General features: G+C 39.1%; 1 protein-coding gene across 9 annotated transcripts in view; it reads right to left on the minus strand.

The window, feature by feature from the left end:
• AUTS2 (activator of transcription and developmental regulator AUTS2) overlaps positions 1 to 27,720 on the minus strand; it is a 1,221,294-nt gene that overhangs the window by 590,653 nt on the left and 602,921 nt on the right. The gene's annotated exons all lie outside the window — the stretch shown is intronic.

The raw sequence follows: 27,720 nt of genomic DNA on the forward strand, positions 1-27,720 counted from the left end.
GACCAAAGAAATGATACCAGCAATAACTCAACCACACAGGAAGAAATGAAGAATAATGAAAATAGTAAACAAATGGGTTTATATATGGGCTTCCCTGGGGCTCAGATGGTAAAGAATCTGCCTACAATGCAGAAGACAAGGGTTTGATCCCTGGGTCAGGAAGATCCCCTGGAGAAGGGAATGGCCACCCACTTCAGTATTCTTGCCTGGAGAATTCCACGGACAGAGTAGCCTGGCAGGCTACGGTTCATAAGGTCATTATAGTCCATAGGGTAACAAAGAATCAGACACGACTAAGCAGTTAACACTTAGAGGTTTATACACACACACACACACACACACACACACAGATATGTATGCTTCCTCCTTTCAGTCCTAATTTTATAAAACATAGATTGTATAAAACAGTGATTAGAACACTGCACTGCTGGGTTTACAAGTTTTATATATACAATATATATGATAGTAGTAGCACAAAGCAGGGTGACACGGACCTATACTGAAGTAGAGTTTGTATATATCGCTACAATAAAGTTAGTGTTAAACTAAAATAAATTACAAGGTATGATACATACTTTAAATGCTAGGTCAAAAACTTGGAAAATTATATAGTGAAAACAAGCAAAAATTAAAATATATGCTAAAAACATTTTTTAATACAAAGCAGATAGTAAAGAAAGAACAATGGAGAAAAATATCAAAATGGATACATAAATCTAACCATATCTGTCATAACATTAAGTATGAATGGATTAAAATCTCAACTAAAAGGTAGACTGCATTTTAAAAAATGCAAGCAGATGGGACTTGTGAGAGGCACACGTTAATTCAAATACAAACTGAAAGAAAAATAATTTAAAAATAAATACAAAGCAAGCAATAAACACAAAAGAACTGGAGAGAGTATATACTATCAGAAAAAACAGTTTAAATCAAAAGATTTACTAGAGACAAAGGGAGTCATTTTATACTGATGAGTCAGTCCATCAAGACAATAAACCATTTATATACATATACACAGCCAACAACGGAGCCACAAAATACACGGGGCAAAAACGGACGGAACTGTGTGGAGAAACTGACAACTCAGCAATGACAGCTGGTGCTTTCAATACAGACAGAACAGCAGACAGAAAAGTCAGTAACTGACCTGATATATATAGAACACACTACTCAAAAAAAAGTACATGTTATTTTTAAGCACAAAAATACATTAACCAATAGATCATATGTTAAGGCCCTAGAATAAGTATCAATAAATTTAAAAGGATTTAAATCACAAAAATTGTATTTTCTGTATTTCTAATTAAATTAGAAATCAAAACAAAAGAAAATCTGGGAAATCCATGGGTACTTTGAAAGAACTCAACATACTTATAAATATCCCATTAGTCAGAGAAGTTCTCACACAAAATTTTAAAATATTTTGAACTGAATGGAAATAAACCTACAATATATTTAGATTTATAGGCTTAGCTAAAGTGATATAAATACTTATGCTAGGAAAAAAAAATCAAACCAATAACAAAAGCTTCCATCTTATAAAAACTAGAGCATGAGCACTGAAAATGAAGTTATATTCTAATATAGGGACTGTGGTGATTGTTACAATGTAAGCTTATTAAAACTCATTTACTTATATATTTAACATGGGTTTATTTTATACATTATACTTCAACAGTGTGGTTTAAAAATAAGTTTATGTACCTTGTTTTATGTTCTTGGATATGTTCCAGTGTTTCTTGGTTTATAGTGTATGGGAACATAAATTATCTCTTGGTTTATAGTACACGGAAACTTGAATGGCTTCTCGGTTTATAGTCTATGGGAACTTGAATAGAATTTGTATCCTGCTGTTATGTGAAAATTGTACAAATCTTAATTATGTTGAATTGGTTCATAGTGCTTTCAGTTCTACTATGTCCTTCTACTTTTCTGTCTATTCATCTATTAATTTTTGAGTTTGATATTAAAACTCCAACTAAAAATCTTAATTGCTGCTGCTGCTAAGTCGCTTCAATCGTGTCCGACTCTGTGCGACCCCAGAGACGGCAGCCCACCAGGCTCCCCCGTCCCTGGGATTCTCCAGGCAAGAACACCGGAGTGGGTTGCCATTTCCTTCTCCAAAATCTTAATTAATCTACTCTAAAATAATTGTAATATATAGTGGAACTATATGTAACTTTTTTCTATATTTTCCAAGTCTCCTGCAAATGTGTCACCATACTTTCACAATTTAAAAATAAAGAAGATTCCCTAAAAAAAAAAAAAAAAAGATAAGTAACAAGGATATACTGAATAGCACAGGGAATTACACCCATTGGCTTAAAATAACTTTTAAAGAAGTATAATCTGCAAAAATACTGAGTAATAATGCTGTATACCTGAAACAAATATAATATTATAAATCAGCTATAAATATATTAAAAAATAGTACATGTAAAAATGACTATAAAGAAATAAGCAAAAAAAATGTCAAATAAGCTTTAAGTTTCCACTTTTTATGCACATTGGAGACGGCATTAAAATGTATTAAAGGGATCTATATACAGCCTCTAACTTCCTGCTTGAAGATAAGAATAAAATTAATTCGCAAAAAATAAGATTTTAATATAGACTAGAGTCCCTAGGACTGCAAGGAGATCCAACCAGTCCATCCTGAAGGAGGTCAGTCCTGGGTGTTCACTGCAAGGACTGATGCTAAAGCCAAAACTCCAGTACTTTGGCCACCTCATGTGAAGAGTTGACTCATTGGAAAAGACCCTGATGCTGGGAGGGATTGGGGGCAGGAGGAGAAGGGGACGACAGAGGATGAGATGGCTGGATGGCATCACCAACTCAATGGATATGGATGTGAGTGAACTCCGGGAGTTGGTGATGGACAGAAAGGCCTGGCGTGCTGCGATGCGTGGGGTCGCAAAGAGTCGGACACGACTGAGTGACTGAACTGAACTGAACTGATTCTTAAATACCCTAATGGAGATAAAAATCCCAGGCAACAACCCCAACTCCTTTTGGCTTTCCTCACTTAAGAGGCTCCTTGAAGCACCTATTCATTTTAGAAGTTTCTTCCTGATATCTTATGTCCATCACCTTTGACACAACTTCAATTCACTTCAATACAATGGATATTCTGAGATGTGTGTTTACATCCTAGTTCTATCACTGACAACACAAGGCAACATGTTGGTTCCAACTCTTCATCTGTACAATGGGGGAAAATGGTATTTTTGCAAGGACCAAATGATATAATACATAAAACATGCTCAGACTAGTATCCAGGATATAGTAAACATTCCCTACGCCTTATTATGAAAAAACAAAGTTGGTAAAATTCCCCTGAAGAAAAGAAATGACAGCAGGGTAATTGATCCCAGTTATCCAAGTCTGTGTTCCTCCTTGAAAGGAGTTCGGTTAATTGAAGTGAACTGGATGCACAAGAAAGGATATTAAGGAAATAATCTATGACATGTAATTGCTAAAAGGGGTGAGGTTGCCTCTATGGGATTCAGTTCCACATTGAACAATAGCTTATACTTGTACAAGCAACAGAATCGCTTTTAATAGATGACATAAATGTTCAGCCATGTCATGGATGAATAGACATTAACATGTTCAATTGAATAACTGGTTGCTTTGCTTTGATTAGTCCTACTTGAGTTAATTAAAATATTTTCATTTCTTCTGGTATTCATAGCTCTCTGAACAGTTTACAGAAGCTAGAGATGGATTTTTAATACTGTTTACCAACTGTAAAGTTTTGATGGACACTTTAATAATGCAATACAACTGCAAAACCTACCACTGGGAGCTATACAAGTCTCAAACCAAATTGAAAAAATGAATTACATGAACACAGCCATTTTATGTTGGCATTAACTTGAGAAAAAGGAGCAGAAAAAGTTCAAAATACAGTCATTTTTATCAAACAGTTTTCAAGTGTGATGATAATCTTTCTTAAATTGGTGTCTTACGTAGTAATAAATGTTTTTGATGTTTTCTGGTTTTCTGGTTGTTGTGTTATCTCAAAAGTGATAATTAGTAAAACTTACAACTACATCTAAACCTCTGTATAAACACTAAAGAATCAACATCTCTCCAAGCAACAGCAAGCCCTCAGTTCAACTGCCAGTTGCCTTGTGGAATTTCACAGGGTCTTCACCATCTGAAGAACCAGAGAGGACTATGACCTTGTACAGGAGAAAGCTCCTGAGATATGTGATAGATTCAGTTTTCCTTTGGACTGGATAACCACCCATGGAGAATGCTATAGAAGAGATTTGAGCATTGAACAGAAAACTTCTGGATCAATTTTCAGAAATTTGCAACCTTGAAATCATGTTAGCTTACTATTTTGGAGGAGACTTCCTAAACTGATTTTTCAAAATTGTTTTGAGGAAAAGGAAGAAGAGATACAGACTGACTGACGATGATATGAAAACAATAAGTGATTTTATTTTTTTCCATTTGCATCTAAACATGTTAAATCCAAAAGGAAACACTGAGTATGAAGAGTCCTTAAAAAACTAAAATTAGAGCTACCTTATGATCCTGCAACCTCAATCCTGGGCATATATCCAGAGAAAATCACAACTTGAAAAGATTTATGCACCCCAGTGTTTACTGCAGCACTATTAACAACAGTAAGACATGGAAGCAACCTAAATGACCATCAACAGATGAACAGCTAAAGAAGATGTGGTATATATGTACAATGGAATACTACTCAGCCTTAAAAATAATGACATAATGCCATTTGCAGCAACATGGAAGGACCTAGAGGTTATCATACTAAGCACAGTATATAGTAAGCTGGACAGAGAAAGACAAACATATCACTCATATGTAGAATCTAAAAAAATGATACAAATGAACTTATTTACAAAAGAGAAACAGACTCACAAACATAGAAAACAAACTTATGGTTACCAAAGGGGAAAGGTGAGGGGAGGGATAAATCAGGAATTTGGGAGTAACATATTATACACTACTATATAAAAACAGACAACAAGGACCTACTGGAGGGCAGAGGGAACTGCACTCAGTATTTTGCAATAATCTGCATGGGAAAGGAATCTGAAAAAGAATGTATGTATCACTTTGCTGCACACCTGAAGCTAACACAACATTGGAAATCAACTATACTTCAATCAAAAAATGAACACATTAAAAAAATGTAAGACATTGGAAAAAAAAAAGCAGACACTGATTCAATGCAGTGCTACTCTGGTATTGTACTAAATGCTAGGTAAAATTTATTTTAAAAGGAGGGGACATTCTCTCTTAAATTCAAGACTTAACATAGAAGTGGTTTATCAGGGTAAGCTTTAAGTCATTAAATAAACTTCTTAAAACAAATGAGTAGAAATGCAGACTTTTGATTAACAGTGAAGATCAAGCCTTTTTAAAGACTAAATACAAGGAATATAAACAACTTCTCAAATGACATTAAATGTTGCATAACTTTTTTCCATAACAAATGCAAATAGAGTTCAATGTTCAATAAGGATGATATATTAACCATGAAAACCAATGATAATGAAAATTTCCAGAGAAATAAGTATTACCATAAAGCACAGCAAAGAACATTCAAATACTTTATAAACTGGTTTGAAAAACAGATAAATGAGCACATCCCCACTCTCAACAATAAAAACCTATTCTCTCGATGCTGCATACTGGCACTTGGTTTTCTCTAAATGTTTGGGGGCTTTAAAAAAAGCAGAACCTTGGACTGCAAAATTCATGGAGCCATTTCCCAACACTGCAGTGCAATTAAGTGACTTAATGATTTGATGCTCATAAAGTTTCTTGAGATCCTTAAATATTAATAAATTTAACTCTACCACCGATAGCCTTCTACTAAAGAAAGCAGGGTCATGGTTTAGTCTGTGCTATGCAACAGGAAAAATCACATTCTAATCATAAATGTAATCTGTGAATTCTTTAGTGCTCTCCCTCCTTTACAATAGAAAAATCAATTTTGTATGTTCCTATTGAATATCTCCACCAATACATTCTACCTACTTCTTAAACAGAAAAACCTTAGAAGCTCCATCTTCATCCACCCCTCAAACACTCATTTCTACCTTGGCTACCCCCAGCCCCCAACTGATGTTTGAAGTAGCAACAGAAAGAGATGGGTAATAAAGTGATTCAGATACTTTAATCCCCTGCCTGAGCTTCATCTTCTGCAAAATAAGATCATTGCTATCACTAATAACATGAAATACATAAAATTTGGGACATAATAGACATAACAATAGAAATGTTAATATTAAACCCATGGGTCACTTAAGTTTATAATAATTAAAGATAATAATATATGAAATTGAACAAAACTATTGTTTTTGTTAATAGAATATTAGCATCCACTCAAGAGTGTATTTTCCTCTTGGGGAACTAACTACCTTTAGATCCTTCTTCTTTCAAGAATACTGCAACCAAGCAGATAAAGACAAACACGTGAAGACAAAGGTCCACATCAAATGATAGGTTCAGTACGATTTCATTTATTTGAAATTCTTGAATGGAACAGAATCTATCTTGGAAAAAAATCCCTTTAGGGATCAGCTGGGGGCAAGGCCTGACTGGGAGGGAACTTTTGAGGGTAATAGAAACATAAATCTTGATAGGGATTTAGATTTCACAGAGAGAAACCTCATAAAATCTCAGAGACTGTGTATTTAATACTGGTACACCACGTTGCACCTGGGCTTCCCAGGTGGCGCTAGTGGTGTAGAACCTGCCTGCCGATACAGGGGACACAAGAGACGCAGGTTCCATCCCTGGGTCGGGAAGATCCCCTGGAGGAGGGCAAGGCAACTCATTCCAGTATTCTTGCCTGGAGAATCCCATGGACAGAGGGGCCTGGCAGGCTACAGTCCATAGGTGTGCAAAGAGTCGGACACAACTGAAGTGACAAAGCATGCACACTTTGTTGTATGTAAATTTTACACCAAAAGAAAAATACTATAAGCCAATATAAATTCTAATTAATGATATGTATGCTTAAGTATCCATGAGAAAATATCCTGGTATCTGAAATTTACTTTGGAATAAACCAAAAATAATACTAATAATAAAAAAAGATAGAAATGTGATAAAACAAGTACAGCAAAATGTTAACGTAAAATTCAGGTGGTGAGTGTTGGGTATTAAGTATAAAGCTTGTTAAAACTTTGCTACAGGTTTAAAATTTTCATAATGAGATGAAATAATGAGTGAGAGGGAAAAACCATAGAAGTAACTGATTCATGGTTGATGTTTCCATCATCTCCAGTCACCACCCCTCAACAGAAGGAATCATGCCCCAATATCTTTGTTTTTATTTATTTACGGCAGTGCTGGGTCTTTGTTGCTATGAGGGCTTTTCTCTCGTTGCGGAGAGCAGGGGGTGTTCTTCGTTGCAGTGCATGGGCTTCTCATTGTGGTGGCTTCTCTCTCGCTGTGGAGCAAGAGCTCTAGGTGCACGGGCTTCCCTTGTTGCCGTGTGCAGACTCTACAGTTGAGGCTCAGCAGCTGTGGTACATGGGCTTAGTTGCCCCAAGGCATGAGGAATCTTCCAAGACTAGAAATCAAACCTGTATGTCCTGCACTGGCAGGCAGATTCTTCACCACTGGACCACCAAGCAAGTCCCCCTGATAGCTTTCTAAAGGTCTGGCTGGAATCCCATCATTTCAGTACATCCTTACCTACCCTGGTCAGTCTTAGTGGAGTTATCTCTATTAGCTGGTGACTACCTTCTTTCAAACTTGTAAAGCAAATCGAAAAGTGACATTTACCACATAACATCTAATACTGTGTCTTCTAGTCCTGTCTGTATGTTCTTCCCAGTCCAAGTGTGAAGCTCTTTAGGGCAGAGCCTTTGCTCTCTTTATTTCTGAATATCCCTCAGTGCCCAGCACTCTGCCTGGCACAAAGCAGATATTAAAGAAACAACTAGTAACTAGTGACTTTGCCTGCCATGCAGCAGGCACAAGAGCAAGGGCTGGGAACTACAGCTTCCAGGCCAAATCCAGCCCACCAAAGGGCTCCGTAAGGGCCATGAACTAAATGGTTGAAAAAGGTCCAAAAAAATGATGTTTTATGACAACCGAAAATTACAGCAAGTTCAAATTTTTGTGTCCGTAATAAAGTTTTATTGAAATACTATCAGTTTCATTCATATATTGTCTGTGACTGTGTAACACTACAACATCAGAGTTGAGCAGTTGTGACAAAGATTTTATGGCCCACAAAGCTGAAAATATTTGCTGCTGGTGTCTTTACAGAAAATGTTTGCCAACTCTTGCACTGAAGAAATTACTGATTGATTGCCTAAGAAACACACTTAACGAAATGGTTCTATTTTGAGGCACAATTGGTCCTAAAAAAGAAATATAAAAAGTACCTAGTTCATCTTTCTTAATTCTTATTCAAATCCCAAAACAAATGTTACATATAAGTTATTCCATGGTGGGGAAAAAAAGCTTTTACTCTGTGGTGTCTATACAACCATATTTACAAAACTGTATTTTGGCATGGCTGTCTCTTCAAGAGAACTTTTCTACATCATATATATCTCACTTATATTGGAAAATGCATTGAACAACAGTTTTGTGGATTATACAACATGTTGTTCCAGCTAATTAGTTTACCAGCAATTAAAAATAAAATCATGGCAGAGGGCCACTTGTCAATTTCACCTTGTCACAAATGTGCTTGATGCGCATTGTGTCTTAAATAAAAATGTATCACTAGCAAGGAGAGAGATTTTTTCCATTGGATTTCATTCCATCATTTGGCGTAATTATTCCTGACAATTTGCCCATCAAATTTTCATCCAGAAGGAGAAAAATACTACTTTGTGTTCTCGTGATCACAAGTCTAATTGAGCGGAAAACAAATCTGTTTTAAATATGAGAAAAAGACAAGCTACTGTTTTACTCTGTTAAAAATAATATAATATGAGGAACAAAATGACAAGAAAATATGGCAGCAAATAGTACTCTAAATTGTAGCACTAGTTTTTTTTTATCTTGACAATCACGACTTTTTCCACAAAAAGTCAAGATCATGATTTTATATGACAGTGATAAATTGCAGGTACAGGTTGTTTTCCCATTTTTGGAAAAGAGTAGGTTCTAGATGATGTCAGCTAGTGATCAGAGGATAAGCAAAAGTTGTTTGGTAGAGAAACAACTGTGCCCTGCCCCCACCAATCTACAGAGAGTGAGGAAAGTATGGACCATGTTGCAATTTCAGCTGACAAGAAGCATTAGCATTATCGCACACTTTGTGAATTAGGTAATGATTTAATTAGTACCAGTCTGAATGGTCATATAATGTTGTAATTAGAAGGTTGAAACAAAAATAATTGACAGAGGTGGGGCTGGAGCTTGTGGAAAATTAACATAACGAATAGAACTCAGGAAGTGGAAACGTGTGCCTCAGTGGCCAATGGCAGACCTTGGGGGCATGGAATATGGCTTTCTCTAGTGTGCCCACCTCAGCCAATTCACTGTGGCTCCAGAAAATTACGCAGTCCTTTTTTTTTTTTTTTTTCTAATTGCATTACAAGGAAGTCAGGAGCACTAAATCTTTCCTTTCCCTTTTAGCCAAAGGTTAGGCAAATTATTCTACTTTTCCACAGTTAAACCTTATTTTTATGATGGAAAGAAAAGTAAAACCCCACTTGCTTTAAAGCATTAAGTTAGGAATGATGTGGTTCTCAACAGAGGACTGCCTGGTGGCCAGCCTTGGTTGATGAATATACAGAGAAGTTTGGAGAAGGTCTATGAAACCAGATCACAAGAGCCAACAAGTTAGCTGCTCTGTAGCTTAAATAGCAGTTGCCTTGTTTTCTTCTAGACTCTGGATCATGGAGTAACCTGTGCATCTACAGACCTACAGACTGTCTTGCTTTTTCTTTCTAGTCTCTCATTTTTCTCTGGGTTTAAAATGGCAACCCACTCCAGCATTCTTGCCTGGAAAATCCCATGGACCGAGGAGCCTGGTAGGCTACAGTCCATAGGGTCACAAAGAGTCGGACACGACTGAGCGACTTTTCTTTCTCTTCTTTCTTAAACCTTTAAGCACAAAATTTGCTTTGACCCATCTATGTATGTTAGGGTGCAGGTCAGAAAACACAGACCACTTGAGAAATTTTAGGCAGGAAGGGGTTTAACACAAAGAATCAGTTACTTACAAAAATCACCAGGTAGGGTGGAAGGATGGCCTTTCCTCGACCACAAACAAGAAGCCATCATCGAAACAGCTCAGTTTAGGAAAACGCTAGCAAGGCTGCAATTCAGTATCAAGAAGTCATAGCACAATTGTCTTTAACACCCAGTAATTGAGCCCTGAAACACCAGTACAGAAAAATCATACTGGCCTATAACCTGTTTGTCAGGCAGAAACGTTTGAAGTTGAAGAGGACTGGCCTCTACCTAATTTCTACTTCCAAATCTAATTGACCCTCAGAATCATAGCCACAGGGGGATCTAGGAAATATGTAAAGTTTACAGTTTTCTAGTTTCTTCAGCTAAGAAAGAACAACTAGAATGGGTAGGAATGAAGAGTGCGTGCCACTGAGGCTACCATACTGTAACTGCATATCAAACTTCCCAGTTAATTTTTCTTCTTTTCTCTTTAGCTGCTTCCAACTGGGCTCTACATGTATATCTCAGATTTCTCCCGAGCCACATTCTTTATCTCCCAACACCCAGTTTGAGAATAACTGTGTATTGATGGAAGGTCAATGTTATGTGAGTAACAGTGACAGGAATGCTGGGAACACTGTGAATGCTGACAAGACAGAACCGAAGGCAGAAGACAGCACACCAATGTTCTTGACAGACCTCTTTTCAATGTGGTTTCATTCTAGAGTGTGGAGAAAACATTTTTCCTTGCTAATCAACGTTGAAGCATGACAAGCAAAACATTGCAACAGTTAGTCAAAATAGTGGTAGTAGCCTGAAAAAGAAACCGCCCCCCACAAAAAAGCCTATCAAATATAAAAGATGTTGAAAGATACGTAATTGAAGACATATGGCTAAAAAAGTGGTATCAACATGAGGAAAAAACTTTTTTTTTTTAATCACAGTGAACTGCACATCTTAAAGTGCAAGGAGGATGAGAAAATAAGAAAGGGGAGTATCAAGACTAGGACAGGATATGGTAGGCTGTGCCAAGAAAGAATTCAGAGGAAACTGTAAATACTTAAAGTCAAGGCTAAGCTCCCTTCTTTGGACACACATCTTTCCCACAAGCCTATGTGTGAAGCACAAGTCCTGGAGGAATCTGATCCACACAGTCACCGCAGCATTTCAGAGCCTTCCTCCACAACTTGGGGCTCAATCACAGTTCGGAGTCCCAGACCAACAGACTAACCTGGATGAAATAACGGGAACTCATGCTAAAGGCGCAAGCACCAAGTGATACACAACCAGGCAGAGCAAGAGAGGTGATGCCCAGTGGAAAGTGACCAGCTAGCCAAACACAACCCTTAAAGCTCACGGTGGTGGTCTTGATGCAGGTTCCCCACACACAGACCTTGGGATAAGTGTAAGAAGTCTGCTTGGGAGGGAATGTGAACAGCAGCAGAGGAGTGGGGAAGTGAGACCAGGACAGCAACTGGAGAACAAAGGATGTCGGATGAAGCCAACTACCACCATGGGCAACTAGAAGTGAATGCACTGAGGAGACTTAAGAAGCCGGTGAGGGATGCGTACCTCAGAGTCAACCCACTCGAGGACAAGGGAGCTGGGGCATTTACCCTGCAGCTCTCATTAGGCACTGCCAGAGGGTTGTTCAGGTAGGAGTTAATTCCCTCATACTTCCCGCTTGCTCCATGGACAAACCAGAATTCAATGACCTGAGCAAATCCCACAGATGAATAGGTATGGAGCTGGCAGGCAGAAATGAGGCCACTGGCACTAAAGTGAGGGAGCAAGGGGGCTGTGGGTAGGGCACCAGAAACATTAGCTAGGACTGAGTTGTTTAAAACTAAACAAAGCAAATGTAACCAGGAAGTAGGGTTGAGCCTTCAATCCAGTCTTACACCCTTCAGGATCCACACTGCTTTCCAACACTCTAGCCAGACGTAGCTTAGACATTAGCTGCACCCTGGGTATACTTAGAAATGTAGGTCTGGAAGGAGAACAGAGTAGAGGCATGAGAAGGACTGAACAGCTGCAATAAGGTGGGAATGGAAACAGTAAAATGCTACAGAGTAGAAAAACTCAGAGATAAAGCACAGCTTTAACATTCAGGGAAAAGAAGTGCTAAAGAACTGAGCTAGGATATAAGGATTCTGAAATTATTTTCCAATCTGTCAAATTCTCTGTGGGTCACCATGCAAGTTGTTATGTTTAGTTCTCAGCAGTTAAAGCCAAGAGAGAGAAAAAGAAAGTCTATGATTTAAGTCAAATTCTTTTGTTCAACTGCAACAGAAGATATTTCATATAAAAGATTCTAAGGCTACCACCATGTTTTATGAGCTTCTTGAACTTGACGCTTAGACAACAATGAGACAGGTACGAAAGGAATTTTATCACCTTCTATGTGAAAATCACTGCCATTTGTACAACTGTTCGAGCCAGAAACCCAGGTGTCATCCTTGATACTTCCCTTTTTCTCAAGTTAAACTGATCACAAGTCCTGTCCATGTCACCCACTACGTACTATGTGCTAAGTCGCTTTAGTTGTGCTTGACTCGCTGCGACCCTATGGACCATAGCCCACCAGGCTCTTCTGTCCATGGAGCTCTCCAGGCAAGAATACTGGAGTGGGCTCCCATGCCCTCCTCCAGGGGATCTTTCTGACCTGGGGATCGAACCCACGTCTCTTAGTCTCCTGAACTGGCAGGCAAGTTCTTTACTACTAGTGCTACCTATATGAGTATGTTACCCATAAAGAACTCAAATTAATCCACTCTCACTTGCCATCGCCACTTCTCACGAACTCCATTGCCACCACCACTGACCACCAGGTGAGCTCCATCTGTCACCTGCACTTCAAAGCCTACCTTGTCTCTCCAGCCATTCTGCCATGTATTTTCCAAATCACACAGAGATATGTTTTTCCAAATACAAATGATTGTGTTTGAGTCAGTCCCTGCCTAAAATCCTTCACTTCTCACTGCCCTTAGAATTAAACCTGACATTCACTTTAGAGTTTTGTAGCCCTGTGAACCTCAGGGTATTCTACTCCTTGCCTTCTGGCAAAGCAAGTCATCTTCTTCACAGCCACAGGGACTTTGTGTAGGATGTCTCTCCAAGCCCTTCCCTTCCCCCAGCTAAAGCCCAGCCATGCTTCACATCTCAGCTTAAATGCTATCACCCAGACAAGGCGGGATCTCACAGTTATGCTTTTTCAGACAACCCTGAATCTCTCACATAGCACTGCCTTTGTGTAGTGAATACTTGTAAAATGACTGTCCTCTCATTCTAGAATGTAACCTCCATAAGGGAAGAGGTCATACTGGTTTTGGTTGTCATCAGACCTCTAGTGACTCCCACAGTTCCTAACACATGCCACATGCCCAATAAATTTTGCTGACTCACGGGCCAATATCTATAAGAACATGACCAACGGTACCTCCTTCAGCTAATGACAGACAATGGCAAAGAACTGAAGTTACCACGTGAGAAATGAAAGTGAAAGTTGCTCAGTCATGTCCGACTCTTTGCAACCCCATGGACTATACAGTGCATGGAATTCTCCAGGCCAGAATAATGGAGTGAGTAGCCTTTCCCTTCTCCAGGGGATCTTCCTAACCCAGGGATTGAACCCAGGTCTCCATTGCAGGTGAATTCTTTACCAGCTGACCCACCAGGAAGCCCTACCTACTACACGAGAACTTAATATTAAATGTGAAAGCAGAAACTTTTCTAACAAGGTTCAAATGATAAAGTGAAAGTGAAAGAAAGTGAAAGTGAAGCCACTCAGTCATGTCCAACCCTTTGCAAACCCATGGACTGTAGCCCGCCAGGCTCCTCTGTCTGTGGGATTCTCCAGGCAAGAACACTGGAGCGGGTTGCCATAAGCAGGAGCAAATTCAAAGTAAATGGACTCTAAGGCCTGGATAGTTATGCCAATAATGCAATCTATCTGTTAGAGGTGATCCACAAACTTTGGAGTTTATAGTCCTGGAAACTTTTGGGCATCATCTAAAGAGCTAAAGAAATTTGTATCTTTAGAATTCAGACTATGATTCAAATGATAATCTAAATGGAAGTAATGTGAATACTACATTAGAGCTTTCTTTCTCAAAAACCATCATGTAGCTGTGAACCCATAAAGCAGTAATTCAAGAAAACCATTACTGCTTATATATATTAAGCCAAAGGGACAGAACCAAGGTATCAGAGTGACCATTCCAGAAACCTTCTACAGAACTGTGTCTGGGAAAACCATGAATTTTCAAAAAGGCACTAGTGACATGAGACACATAATTTTTACACATTAGCTGACTGCTGGCTGTCGGGGAGTATGTATTATTCAAACAGGGTGCACATTCAGTAATGGAAAGGGTGAGGGGAGATGCTGCCTTTAATTTTAATGTGCCTGACATACTGGAAAAAATTACTGGCATCTGTATGTGTATGACTGAGTGTTTTGCGGAACATGTGTTGTATGCAACACTGTTTATTATCAGTAAATGAAGCCAAAAGCTAAGTTGAAAATGAATGCTAAATTAAAAATTATATAAAATGGAGTGAAATGATTTAATTAATATATTATAAGTGAAATGTTGCAGTGCAAGAATGAGCTTTGGAGAAAAGAGAAGGAAAAAAAATGTGAAAGGGCGGAAACCTGTCTTTTCCTTGTTATTTCCTCAGAGGTACACTAATCTAGTCACATGATGTTTGCCAGTTTTTAACCATGGCCTCTGAGACAGTCAATAAGCTGTCTTATTTGGTTTGGAGCATAGAGTTTGAAACAAATTGCCTTTGATTTTAAAGTAAAAGAGAGGGAAAAGACAAAAAAAAATTAAAAATAAAAGAGAAGAAATAATAGAATTCAATATACTACTTGAACAATCTTGCTCACTATTTAAAAGACCCTAGAAGTATTATTAGGTCCAATCCTCCTCTGTGGGCACCCCACAAGCCTAACTGGAAGTTCAACAGTTACCTCTCTGGATGAAATGATATAAATATTTATTTACTACTGAGTGTCTTACACTGCACCAGGCACACTGACAGCTGCCATTTCAATTTTCTCTTACACTAGTATCATTAGTATGTATTAATGTTATGATGACTCTCTCACTTTGAGGAGGTGACATTATTTGTTAAGGCCATGCTAGAAGGACAAATCACAGAGCCAGAATTCAAATTCAGACATCTTGACTCTAAACCTCATGCTATCTCCTTCTACCATGTTGCCTCTTCCAAGAAGCCTTTAAAGTTAGAAGTCATGAGTACCCAAAGAAATCTTTTTCCCATTTAAAGGGACAACTCCTACGAACACATTTACTCCAGTGTTAGCTTTCTATCCCAAAATAATGCAACATGTTATTCTCCTAAAGAAGAAAATATGATTTACATAATTAGTATCATTCAAAGGTAAAGTGCATTTAAAATAATCTACTTTTATACCAATCTCATTAATCTAGTTATTGTTTGTATGATTATATCTACTTTCTTTTACAAAGGGCATGCATGTGTGCATGCTAAGTCACTTGAGTTGTGTCTGACTCTTTGTGACCCAGTGGACAGTAGCCCTCCAGGCTCCTCTGTCCATGGGACTCTTCAAGCAAGAGTACCAGAGTGCCATGCACTTCTCCAGGGGATCTTCCCAACCCAGCGATCGAACCTGCGTCTCTTATGTATCCTGCACTGGCATGTGAATTCTTTACCATTAGCGCCACCTGGGAAGCTCTTTACAAAGAGAAGTGAAGTGAAGTGAAGTGAAGTCGCTCAGTCGTGTCCGACTCTTTGCGACCCCATGGACTGTAGCCTACGAGGCTCCTCTGTCCATGGGATTTTCCAGGCAAGAATACTGGAGTGGGTTGCCATTTCCTTCTCCAAGCGATCTTCCCAACCCAGGGATCAAACCCAGGTCTCCTGGTTGCAGGCAGATGCTTTACCCTCTAAGCCACCAGGGAAGTGGTAGCTTCCTTTACAAAGAGAGATCCTATGAAAAGTCCCAAGTTTAAGACACTTAGTTACAATATTGAAATTAAGAAAGAAAAAATGGAAAAAAGAAATATATAAAATCATTGAGTTATAAAGAACAAAAATGACTTGAAGACACCTTGAATCCAATGTGCCTAACTGGACTTTTTGTGCGATGCAGTGTTGCAAGATCCAACCTACTTTTTTTTCCTGAAAGGGGGAGAAGAGGGGAAGCAAATCAGTATTCTCTTTTTAAAGTATGTAACCGAGCCAGAGATTTTTATGCCAAAAGTGTGTTGCTTTTGCCTATCGAAAAAGGAACTAAGAATTTTTGTAACATAAAACATACCCCAGAGTTTTCCAATTTTTTTGGAATTTACTTTGAGTGAAGAGAAATAAATCCAAGTGTTCCACATTGCCATATGTTGTCTGAGCTAGGTAATATGGAAGTATGCAAATCAATTCAGAAGCTGGGTCCCAGCCTCCCTACTAACCTAGCAGAGGCGAAAGGAAAAAAAATTCCAACAGAGGAATGAGTCCCATCTATGAACTGCTAAAACTATTAAGCAGATGCCAGGGGTTCAGACAGCCAGACAACCAGCTTCTCTCCCCACACTGGGGGAAAAGCGCAACATAGCAACTAGGGAACACCACAGAAGAGTTCAAGCAGGTGAAAAACGATGATGATCTCAGTCTCCAAATTTAGCATCCTTCCATCTCCTTCTGTCAACACTCAGCAAGGCGGGCCTGCCACCACAAAGCTAGCCTTACGAAAGAAGGTCTTTCCTCTCTGCATCAAACCTGGGTCTCCTGCATTGCAGGCAGATTCTTTACCATCTGAGATATCAGGGAATCCCACTGAAAGGCTAGGAATGCGCAAAGTTTGAAGTCTTTATCTCATAGGTCTGTGTTGTTTCTGACATTGTTCTCTGAGTCTATCTGATTTGTTCTCTTTATAATGCTCTCAATATGGAGCTCTTCATTTTTCTTTAAAAAAAGAGAGAAAGGTTGCAAGAAGGAAAAAAAAAGAACAGTAAGAGGAAAAGAAGAAAGGAAAATGAAGGGTAAAAAAGATACATGCTTTCTATGTCTATTTATAAGGGGAAATACATAGGATTTTCTCCCTTTAGTAATGCTAAAATGGTCTGGCATGCCTGAGAGTAAATCGATACTAAGCATAGCCCGGGCGAGACTGCCATCTTACATGAAGCACTGACTGTAAAATAGACACAAAAGACACACGATACTCTCTGAGGCCCCAGGCGGCCATAATATCCATCCTTGGCAGTTCATTTGACATTGACTTTCCCTGCTTCCCTACATTTGTTTTTTTTTTTTTTTCATTCTTACTCCTCCCTTCGCTCTCTCCACACAGCAATATTCCAACTTTCTGAGACTTGCCAAGGAGGTGAGGAAGAGATAACAAACCTCTCAAGATGGATTTAGCCTGGGAATAAATCCTGTGTTTGCCAGGAAGTAATGTGTATGATATGAAAATATAAGGACATGAACTTGGTTCTCAAGGAGCCCAACCAGAAGATTCTTAAAATGTTACTGTGTGTATTCAATGGACACTGGGTTTCCTGATTAGATCTTATCATGGTTATTTCAAATGGCTTCTTTTTTCACTCCTCGCTACCCTTTGCTTCTGCCAGGGTGCACAAACAAAGGAAAAAGACAAAGGACTCTCTCCACTCTGTCTTGGCCTCTATCTGAAGTATTCTTTAGAGCCATGAATCCACAGAGACTTTTGAATTTAGATAACTTTTATGGTCAATGCTAAAAAACCTTTGTTCATAATAGGAAATGTCATATGGAATCCACCGGGTAGTCATAATTTCCATTTATAAATAGAAAATATAAAGAGGGTGCCTTATCTTGGTGATTTAATACATGTCTCTGCTTATTACTGTTTTCAAAGTGCCTTTTGCCCAAATCTGATTTCAACTGTGCAATAAAGATTCATTATCCTTTTACATAGCAGCCTCTGCATTTCTATGCAGGATCTAATTACGAAAATAGGAACTAGTCTATAAACAGATGCTAATCGTGAAGGGAAATGCTTTCATTTTAGAAAGAAGGTACTGCTAAAACTCAGAAAAGCGCTGTGTCTGCATGTACAGTTGAGTAAGGCGGCGAGGAGGGAGAAGGAAGACAGGGCAGTGGGTCGTACTTGATTCTCGACAGAAGGGACATAAGTATCACGGGGTAAAGGTGCCCAGAAAACTACTGTAAAACTGAAGTAAGACAGTATGCATGTAATTCCTATACGCCCATCTAATTCTTAGTGCCCATTACTTTAAAAAAATAAAAACTCTCATGTCAGACTTTCTTGTATACCCTGTTTTCCTACAAGAAGTTCATTTGCTTTTAAAATCAAGGGTGTGGTTTCAAACAAACAATATCAGGGGGGAAAATCTTTCCTTTTGTAGAAGGAATTAATATTTGGTTTTGGGAATAACCAAAAAAATAATACAGACTGAAGAGACCATCTGTAAGAGACATTCAGTTATTTAGTTAATTTTTTGTTTTACTAATGACTGTACATGTGTGCTAAATCGCATCAGTCACGTCCAAGTCTTTGTTATGCTATGGAGTGTAGCCCACCAGGCTCCTCTGTCCATGGGATTCTCCAGGCAAGAATACTGGAGTGGGTGACTATTCCCTCCTCCTCCAGGGGATCTTCCTGACCCAGGGATTGAACCCTTGTCTCTTACGTCTCCTTCAGTGGCGGGTGGGGTCTCTAACACCAGTGCCACCAAAGTGAAAGGCGCTCGGTCATCCCCGACTCTGCGACCCCATGTGATATACAGTCCATGGGATTCTCCCCACCAGAATATTGGAGTGGGCAGCCTTTCCCTTCTTCAGGGGATCTTCCCCACCCAGGGATAGAACCCAGGTCTCCCTCACTGCAGGCAGATTCTTTACCAGCTGAGCCCCAAGGGAAGCCCAGTGCCATTGAGGAGCAGTAGAGAGACACTTTCCAATTAATTAACAGTTCTTTGTCCTGACTATACTTAAGCTTTTCACAGCACAGCTGTGGCGGATCGTCTCATGAATCCTTGTTTATCAAACACTTTCTGCTGTGTTTCAGTGCTTATCTTATATTCCCAATTTCTTCTCTATCTTCTTCACTGAGTTTTCTTCCTTACCAGACTTCTGTATATGGAGCTATATTCTGAACCCTCTTTTTATTTACATTCTCTTCCTAAGGGACACAGTAAATGCCAACCAAGGCTTTAAAGTCTCTATTATATGTGAATGACTCCCACATTTGTTATCTCTACTCTAGATATCTTCCCAATCTCCTAGACTCTTCAACTGACCGGTTGACATCTTCCCTTGGCTGTCAATTGGCATTTCTTTTTACAACATGTGAAAACAAAGTTATTAATTCCCTGCTTCTGACCCTCCAATTTCATCCTCATATAATCTTCCCCTGTATCTATCCAGTTACTCTAGATAAAGTTCTGGAAGTTTTTCTTCGCATCTCAAATCTAATCTACCCAAAGTCCCTCCAGACACAGACATTTAACATTTCACTGCTACAACCCTGCCTTAAGTCATCACTCTATTTCCTGGTCCATGCAAGGTGATATCCTGGCTTCCACACTTGTGAGCACAAAATCCATTCTTCCTGCAACAGAGTGTTTCTCTAGAGTAAAAATCTATGTCACTTCACAGGCAGAAACAGCCCAAGGATTTCCCACTTCAATCAGAATTAGAGTCAGATTTCTCTACCAATAGCCTTGAAGGCTCCACATGAGTCATCCTCTTTTCTCTCTCTCTCCTTGAAAAGTAAACTTCAGCCACACCGTCTTTCAAAGACAAGCTTGTTAGTGTCTCAGGGCTTTGTATTTGCTCATTCTTCTGCAATCTGTACCCCACTTCCCACTGTTCTTCAAGAGGTCTCCCCACTACTCTGCCTTAAACCCAGATCCTCACCACCCACACTCTATCCCATTACCCTAGATTGTCTTCTTCACAGCCTCACAAGAATCTGAAATCATCATTTGCTTCCTTCGCCCTGTGTTTACAGTAAGCTTCTCAATAACAGTGCTTTCTTGTTTACCACTATATCCCACCACAAAGAACAAGGCCTGGCTCAGAGTAGATAATCTAGCAGAAATGCTCTGTAGCTGAATGACTTTATTAATCTGAACTTGCCCGTAACAACAGGATGACATGCAATAACTTCAAAGTATCTTGGGATTTCCCTGGTGATCCAGTGGTTAAGACTCCAGGCTTCCACTGCTGGGAGCGCGGGTTTGGTCTCTAGGTGGGGAACTAAGATCCCAAATGCCATGTGACATAGCCAAATTAAAATATCTCTCCTTGGAATACTTCAATGCTAAAAAGAAAAAAACAAACCAACCCGCCTACCTGTGGAATACAGCAATGATGCATTTAGCTATTTAATTAATAATCTAGTAATATAACGGAGTAATCAACATGTATTTCCTGAGTTGTTCCTTCAAGATGCTGGTTACTGCACACAGTAGAAATAAGGTTTAAATGGTAAGTGAAATAATACTTCTAAAGCGCTACATAAATGACTTCTCAAAGTTGTCTTAATTCATTTCGCGATGTGAATGTCTACCCCTTAAATATTTACATATTTATTTTGGAATTTCATGTTAGAATTTATGAAATCAGATGAAAGATGCACAAGAAAATAGAAAGAACACAGATACAAACACACATAATTTTTTATTATAAAAATAGTATATTAGTAAATCATATTTTCCAGGCAGTAGACCTAAGTACTATATATGCATGATCTAACTGAATTCTCAAACATTCCTATAACATAAGTACCTAGGCTCCTTCCAGGTTCCTTCCATATTCTACTTAAGACAACTATGGTTTATGAAGATGAAGTATAATCGTGGTCAAAGTAACACAACACATAGTAAACAGTGAAACCAGGGTCAGAACCCATGCTATATTCTTAGCCATAAGAATGCAGGGTTAACGTCTTAATACCCTATATTCTTAACCCTATATACATGGCTATAGTAGAAAATAAACTTATTTCCTTCTTATTCTTTAGTAAGTGTTTGAATCACCCACAAACTTACTAAGATACTATGGTAAACCAGTGCAGATGAGCACAGTCTTACTCTCTCAAGAAAGCTTAGATTGGGTAGGTGTTCAAACACCTAAAGGAGTATGGCATTGCCAGCAGGTATTGTGGGGAGAGGGCTTCCCAAGTGGCTCAGTGGTAAAGATTCTGCCTACCAGTGCAGGGGTCGCAGGAGATGTGGGTTCCATCCCTGGGTTGGGGATCCCTGGAGGAGGAAATGGCAGTATTCCAAGAATATTCCAAGAATACCCAGTAATTCTTGCCTGAAAAATCCCATGGACAGAAGAGCCTGGCAGGTAACAGTCCATGGGGTCACAGAGAGCTGGACACGACTGAGCGACTGAGCATACACACATGCTGTGGGGAGGGACTGGCAGTTACACTGGGAGCACATGAAGTGGGACCTCACTCAATCCAAACACAGAAATTTATCTATGTCAAGTCCTGCTCTTTGGCCATTACCCTTTAGACAGTCAAAAGCAATTCTTGTTTCTACACACCTATATAAGACATCTGGCTCCTAGTAAACTCTTAATGATAGAATGCAGTGCAATAAACCTTATTGGGAAGATCTTAAAAGAACAAAGCCTTCACTAATGACATTTTAATGAGGAAATGCATAGGCTAATTACTATAATCTTCTAGCTGGTCTATAAAAAGCCTACACCCAAGTGATGTAAATATCTGCTGATTCAGACTGTACTGGAAAGGTTTCATTTTATTTTTTTAAATCACTGAAGGAAACAAAGAAAAAAGCAGGGGGAAAATAAACTCAATCCTCAACTATAGAACGCTATCCAAGAAGAAGAGGATTAACAGAGAGCACTCAGAGGAAGATAAATGTTTTTTCAATGAGTATTTACCCAAGTCCCAAATTGATTGTTTAGCAGTACATAAATCTGGTACAACCACTTGGCTAATGAAACAGACTAAGCAACATCAACACTACACTTTGAGGTAAAGATCAGTTTAGGTTTGGGGAGAGACAAACCTGTCCGTTTCTTGCACAACTATCTATTTGAACATTCACATATTTATCTCATTTTATACTCGTGATGTGGAGAAGGCAATGGTACCCCACTCCAGTACTCTTGGAAAATCCCATGGGCGGAGGAGCCTGGCAGGCTGCAGTCCATGGGGTTGCTACAAATTGGACACAACTAAGCGACTTCACTTTCACTGTTCACTTTCATGCACTGGAGAAGGAAATGGCAACCCACTCCAGCGTTCTTGCCTGGGGAGTCCCAGGGACGAGGGAGCCTGGTGGGCTGCCGTCTATGGGGTCGCACAAAGTCGAACACGACTGAAGCGACTTAGCAGCAGCAGCAGCAGCATACTTGTGATGACTTGGGGTGGGTGGGTGGCAGGTAGGGCGCTGACTAATAAGCATTAGTGGAAGATAGAAATATCCCAAGTTCGGTTACTTAGGAGGCTGGGAAATTATCGTGGGAAGCTGCCATAGACTTTATGGAATTTTAAACCATTTTTTTTTCTTATTAGGGTTTTATTTGTATCCTTTCTTTCAACTTAAGGAAAGAAACAAAGGCAACAATAAAAAATAGTGGGAAAAAACAGGTGTGTGCTACAAACATGTAACTATACCCCCTTGTTGTTACATATCTCTAATAGCTCTCTCTTCCACACTGCTCTGATTTTCCAGGCTTATAATTATGGGTTGGCCAAGAAGTTCATTCAGGTTTTTCCATTAAGATGGTATGGAAAACCCGAATGAACTTTTGGGCCAACCCAATACATGGATATACTAGAAACTCTCCATTTTCTAAATGTAAAATATTTCAGGCAATCATATTAGAATGTGGTGGTGAAAACCCAGACTTAACATGAGCTAGTGTGCATAGTAGGCAGGGGGGAGGGGGAGATAACAGGGAAAGAGGAGCCAGGAGAACAGCTCTAAAGCCAATTAATCAGCCATATGTCCTACGGCAAGTCACTTAACCCTAGAGATCTTGGTTTTCTCCACTGTAAATTACTGGCTTAGAACAGATGGCCTTTAGAGTTTATTGTTCAAAATCTAATATTGATTTCTTTATTTATTTTTGGCTGGGTCTTCATTGCTGCATAGGCTTTCTCTAGGCATGGTAAATGGGAGCTACTCTTCCTTGCGGTCCACAGGCTTCTCCAGTTGTGGAGCACAGGCTCTAGGTGCACAGGCACAGTAGTTGCGGCTCATGGGCTGTAGAGTGCGGGCTCAGTGTTTGTGGCGCACAGGTTTTAGTTGCTCCATAGCACGTGGAATCTTCCCAGACCAGGGACAGAACCTGTGTCTCCTGCATTGGCAGGCAGATTCCCATCCACTGTGCCACCAAGTAATATTTTAAAATTCGATGACGCTAGCACATGTACAGTTCAGATATAACTATTTCTTTAAGGCTCATCTTTTCCAAGAAGTCTTGCCTCGTATAGTTAGTGCTCAGTTGCTTCAGTCGTGTCTGACTCTTTGCAGCCCCATGGACTGCAACCTGCCAGGCTCCTCTGTCCATGAAAGCTTTCCAGTCAAGAATACTGGATTGGGTTCCACTTCCTACTCTGGGGGATCTTCTCGACCCAGGGACTGAACCCACGTCTCTTGCATCTCCTGCATTGGCATTACCTGGGAAGCCTGATACAGATCATAGGAATGAACATTTCCATCCTTTTGAAGCTCATTCTGTTATGTCTGTACCTCTCTGTAGTGATCAAGAGCACTGGTCAAAGGCCAGAGTTCAAATTCTAATCACTTTATTAGCTGTGTGACCTTAGGTAAACAAAGTAGCCTATCTGACCCTCAGTTTCCTAAACTGTCAAGTGGAGATAATAATAGTACCTACTTCTTGGAATTACTAAGCAGATTAAATGAGATAATATATGCAGTGATAAGAATAGTACTTATCACGTAAGTGGTGAATAGATGTTAGTACAGTGGTTGTGCTTGAGTTCACTCAGCCCTCAGATACACTGCTGTCCTGCCAAATGTTTCTGTATCACGCTTCTTTTATGATTTATAAAGCTTAAAAATAGCTACTTCCATGACCAACCAACTAAAAATCTTATGAGTTAGGGAAACATGAACCAAGATGATCTTAGTTCAAGGGTATAATTATTTTTGCATATGCCAGTCTCACTTACCAAATGAGCCCCGGAGAGGAATGAATGGAGAGTTACCCATTCCTTTCTCTCCCATGAGGCACCCAAACAGTGCTCAACAAACTCACTGTATATTAATGCTCTGGCTGTACCACTGCATGATGGTTGTAGATATTTAGTCTAAACAATGGGATGCTGGGTTTTACTACTTACATATTGTTCTGATTGAGCCCTTCAATGTTCAACAAAGTTGAGTCTACTGTATGCCAGGTCTGTACTAGATTGGGATTTCTAGCATGTCACACAACATGGACACTATATCTGACCCCATGGAGCTGAAAGACTAGCAGTAACAACAGATGCTGTGTCATTACAAAGACAATCATAGCTATGATTAGCATCACAAAGAAAATCCAGGGACTGATATGATAAAACAAACACACACACAAAAAAGGGGATATATACTAGCTTACCTACTGTAAATTCAGTGGTGAAACAAAGGTGATGGGCCTAGCCACCAAACTCAAATAATTTGCTTTATTTGCTATACACTAAATTAAAATTTAAATTTTAAAGTACTGGTCTTGATTTCCATGAGTTTACAATCTCTAAAATAATTACTAAACCCATAGGTGGCAGAATATGGACATACAATTACTATGCTGCGTATGTGGATGCTTCATCCCCCTAGACTGTGAGGATAATATTTAATCTCTAAGATCAAGGAGATCTCATATATCAGTTCAACATTTATTGGTTACCAGGTGCTTGTGAGAGGCCCTGGGGATACAATGATAAATAGAAGGTTCCTGCCTTTCAAGAGTATGCATTACAGTGGGGGGAAAACAATTAACCAACAGGAATCCTAAGGGGGCTAAAACCTTTAAACTTAGCTTTTCTTAACTAACTACAAATCTATCCTGATATATAGGGCCTCTTATTGAGCCATAAACTATCATAAAGTAACTTTAGAGCAAACACTCTCTCTCAGGTAGAGTTGAACAATGCAAAAATGGATTATTATTCTGGTAAAGGGTGACTCTAGTACTTACTCAAATTTTTCATGACATTTTAAAAGAAAATGAGCTCCTGGAGGAAACAGACCATCTCTCTGTCCCTGCAGTTCCACTATGAACATCTGGGCAACCAACCAGATGTTAACAATATGGGAATGCAATAGTGAAAACTCTGGTTTAAAACCCTGAACACAGTTTTCCCCTAAAGACATCCAAGGATATATATTTATAATTCTCAAAATGTGAGCCAGGAGAAAACATTTTTATTTATTCAACTTGCAACATATTCTTCCTTTGGGGGTCTGGGTTTATCATCTTGCTCAATTAGGATAATACATGGTTAAAAACTTTAAAGAAGGAAAATAATCAGTTTTATTTTAAAATGTGTGGACAGATGTGTATATGCATATAAAAATGCTCAAACAACTAGCATTAAACAGAGATTTTAGAAGTAGAACTAATTTCTCTCTGTGTGTGTATGTGTCTGAAACAGAAAGAATTTCAGCAATTATTTAGCCTAAGTTTCCCCATTTTCCTGAGAAAACTGATATTAAAAAGAGGTTTATTTCTGGCTTAAGAGCAAAGAGCTAATAGGTAGCAGAGGCAAAAACATGAACGATTTGTGACTCTAAAAGCAGGGCTTTCTTCATATACACCAAATGTCTATGAGTATTTATGTGTGTGCACACCTAAAGTATCTGGTTAAGTGGCACAGAAAAAGTAATTTCTATTTATTTTGATATTAGCTGCAACTATCATTACATATGGTTAATATAAAAATGACAGCTTCTTAAATATTTTTCTTAAGAGTACAATTTAATGATTATCTGAGCCTTGGACTTCCTATCACCGTATCTTTTCTGACTTCAAAAGATACAACAGCAAATGAACATTAATTGTATCTAAACTATTGAGCCTACCCTCAAGTGATGTCCATAAAAATTTGCCACTCAGTATGTCTTGATAGGAAAAGTCAGTCTAGTTCCGTCTGTTGATTTCAATTTATTCCTTTAAAATGAAAATAAATACATAGCAATGATGTTTTATTTAAGAACCTAATTCCAGACACATCAGTGCATTAATACATGTCCCTACAGACACTGCCATTACTGATCAAATCTGAATTATTATCATTCAGCTGCTGCAACCAAATATCGAGATGCCTAGAGAATAACACAGAATGAGATGGTTCCAAGGTGACATGCTCTAAATCCTTCCTGCGTCAGATGAAATTTAATTATACCCATTGTTTTTATTATTCAAAATGCACTGGCCGTCCATCCACTCAGCAAGAAATTCCCTGCAATTTTATTCAGTATAGCTTTTATGCTAAAAGAAAGGAGGTGTGCTGAAGACGGGGAGAAAAAAAATGTTATCTCCCTCCCTCTACTCCCCACCAGGAGACATGCGGCCGCTGAAGCCCACTGATTTCCCAAGCCCAATTATTTTGTTGTACACTCTTCTCCTCAACAGCACACTTTACCTAGGGACACAGTCTGCCTAAACACCACACACTTAATGGAGTCCCTGAAGCTGTCTCAATTTCATCGCTACTAACTAATAGGCTGTGATACTTTTTCCCCAAACAGATCAGAGCTCTTTCCTCACTCTACATCTTCCTCACATAGGGGAAAAAAAAAAAAAAGTGTGTGTGTGGAGGGGGGCTAGTTTGATGAAGCAGAGTATTCATTCCTGCTGTCATACCTTCATTATGGTCTAATACCTGCATTTCTTAAGGGCACAGTAACCTCACTTAATCCAATCCAGGGACTTCTTTTTTCCAGATAATGACAATAATAGGTGTTTCCTTATGACTGTTAGTAGTAACACTGAACAGCAGGAATCTACACATTTTGCAGTAGTTAACAGGCAGACAAACCCAGTTTTGCTTTCCTTGAAGGACCTCTAAAATTGATTGCCCAGAGCGTGTTTTAGGATTGAGAGACAAAACAAGGAAGAGGAAAATAACAGCTTTCCTGAAACTTACAAGGTCTCTGTGTTATGCTGTTAGAGGTCAAAGACCAGGATTTCAAAATTCTCCCATTTTCTTCCCCCGTTCACAAGTAGACTTAGCATTCATATTCGAAAGGTCACTCCTATTATGACCTGTCTTGAAAATGAGTCTGATTTCCAGAGGCAGATGTCACTGTTTCAAAGGCCTCACTATATTTCCCTACAGAGAGATGTAATTTATGTTTTTCTTAATCCTTAGCACCTATGTTAATAACTGTGTCTTACTGAAATTCTCCCATTCAGTAATTTACACATTTTGGGCAAGGACCCTAGGAAAAAAAAAAGAGTCTACTTACTTCTTTCAAAACTAATTTCTTTAAAAAGGTTACACATACTTAAGATGGCCTTCCTGCCATCTTCCTGGGTCATATCCAGGTGAAGATTTCAAGAAAAAGTATTGAGAAGTGCAGGCCC

Source organism: Bos javanicus, chromosome 25 (genome assembly GCF_032452875.1).
Source record: "Bos javanicus breed banteng chromosome 25, ARS-OSU_banteng_1.0, whole genome shotgun sequence".
Lineage (NCBI taxonomy): Eukaryota > Metazoa > Chordata > Mammalia > Artiodactyla > Bovidae > Bos > Bos javanicus.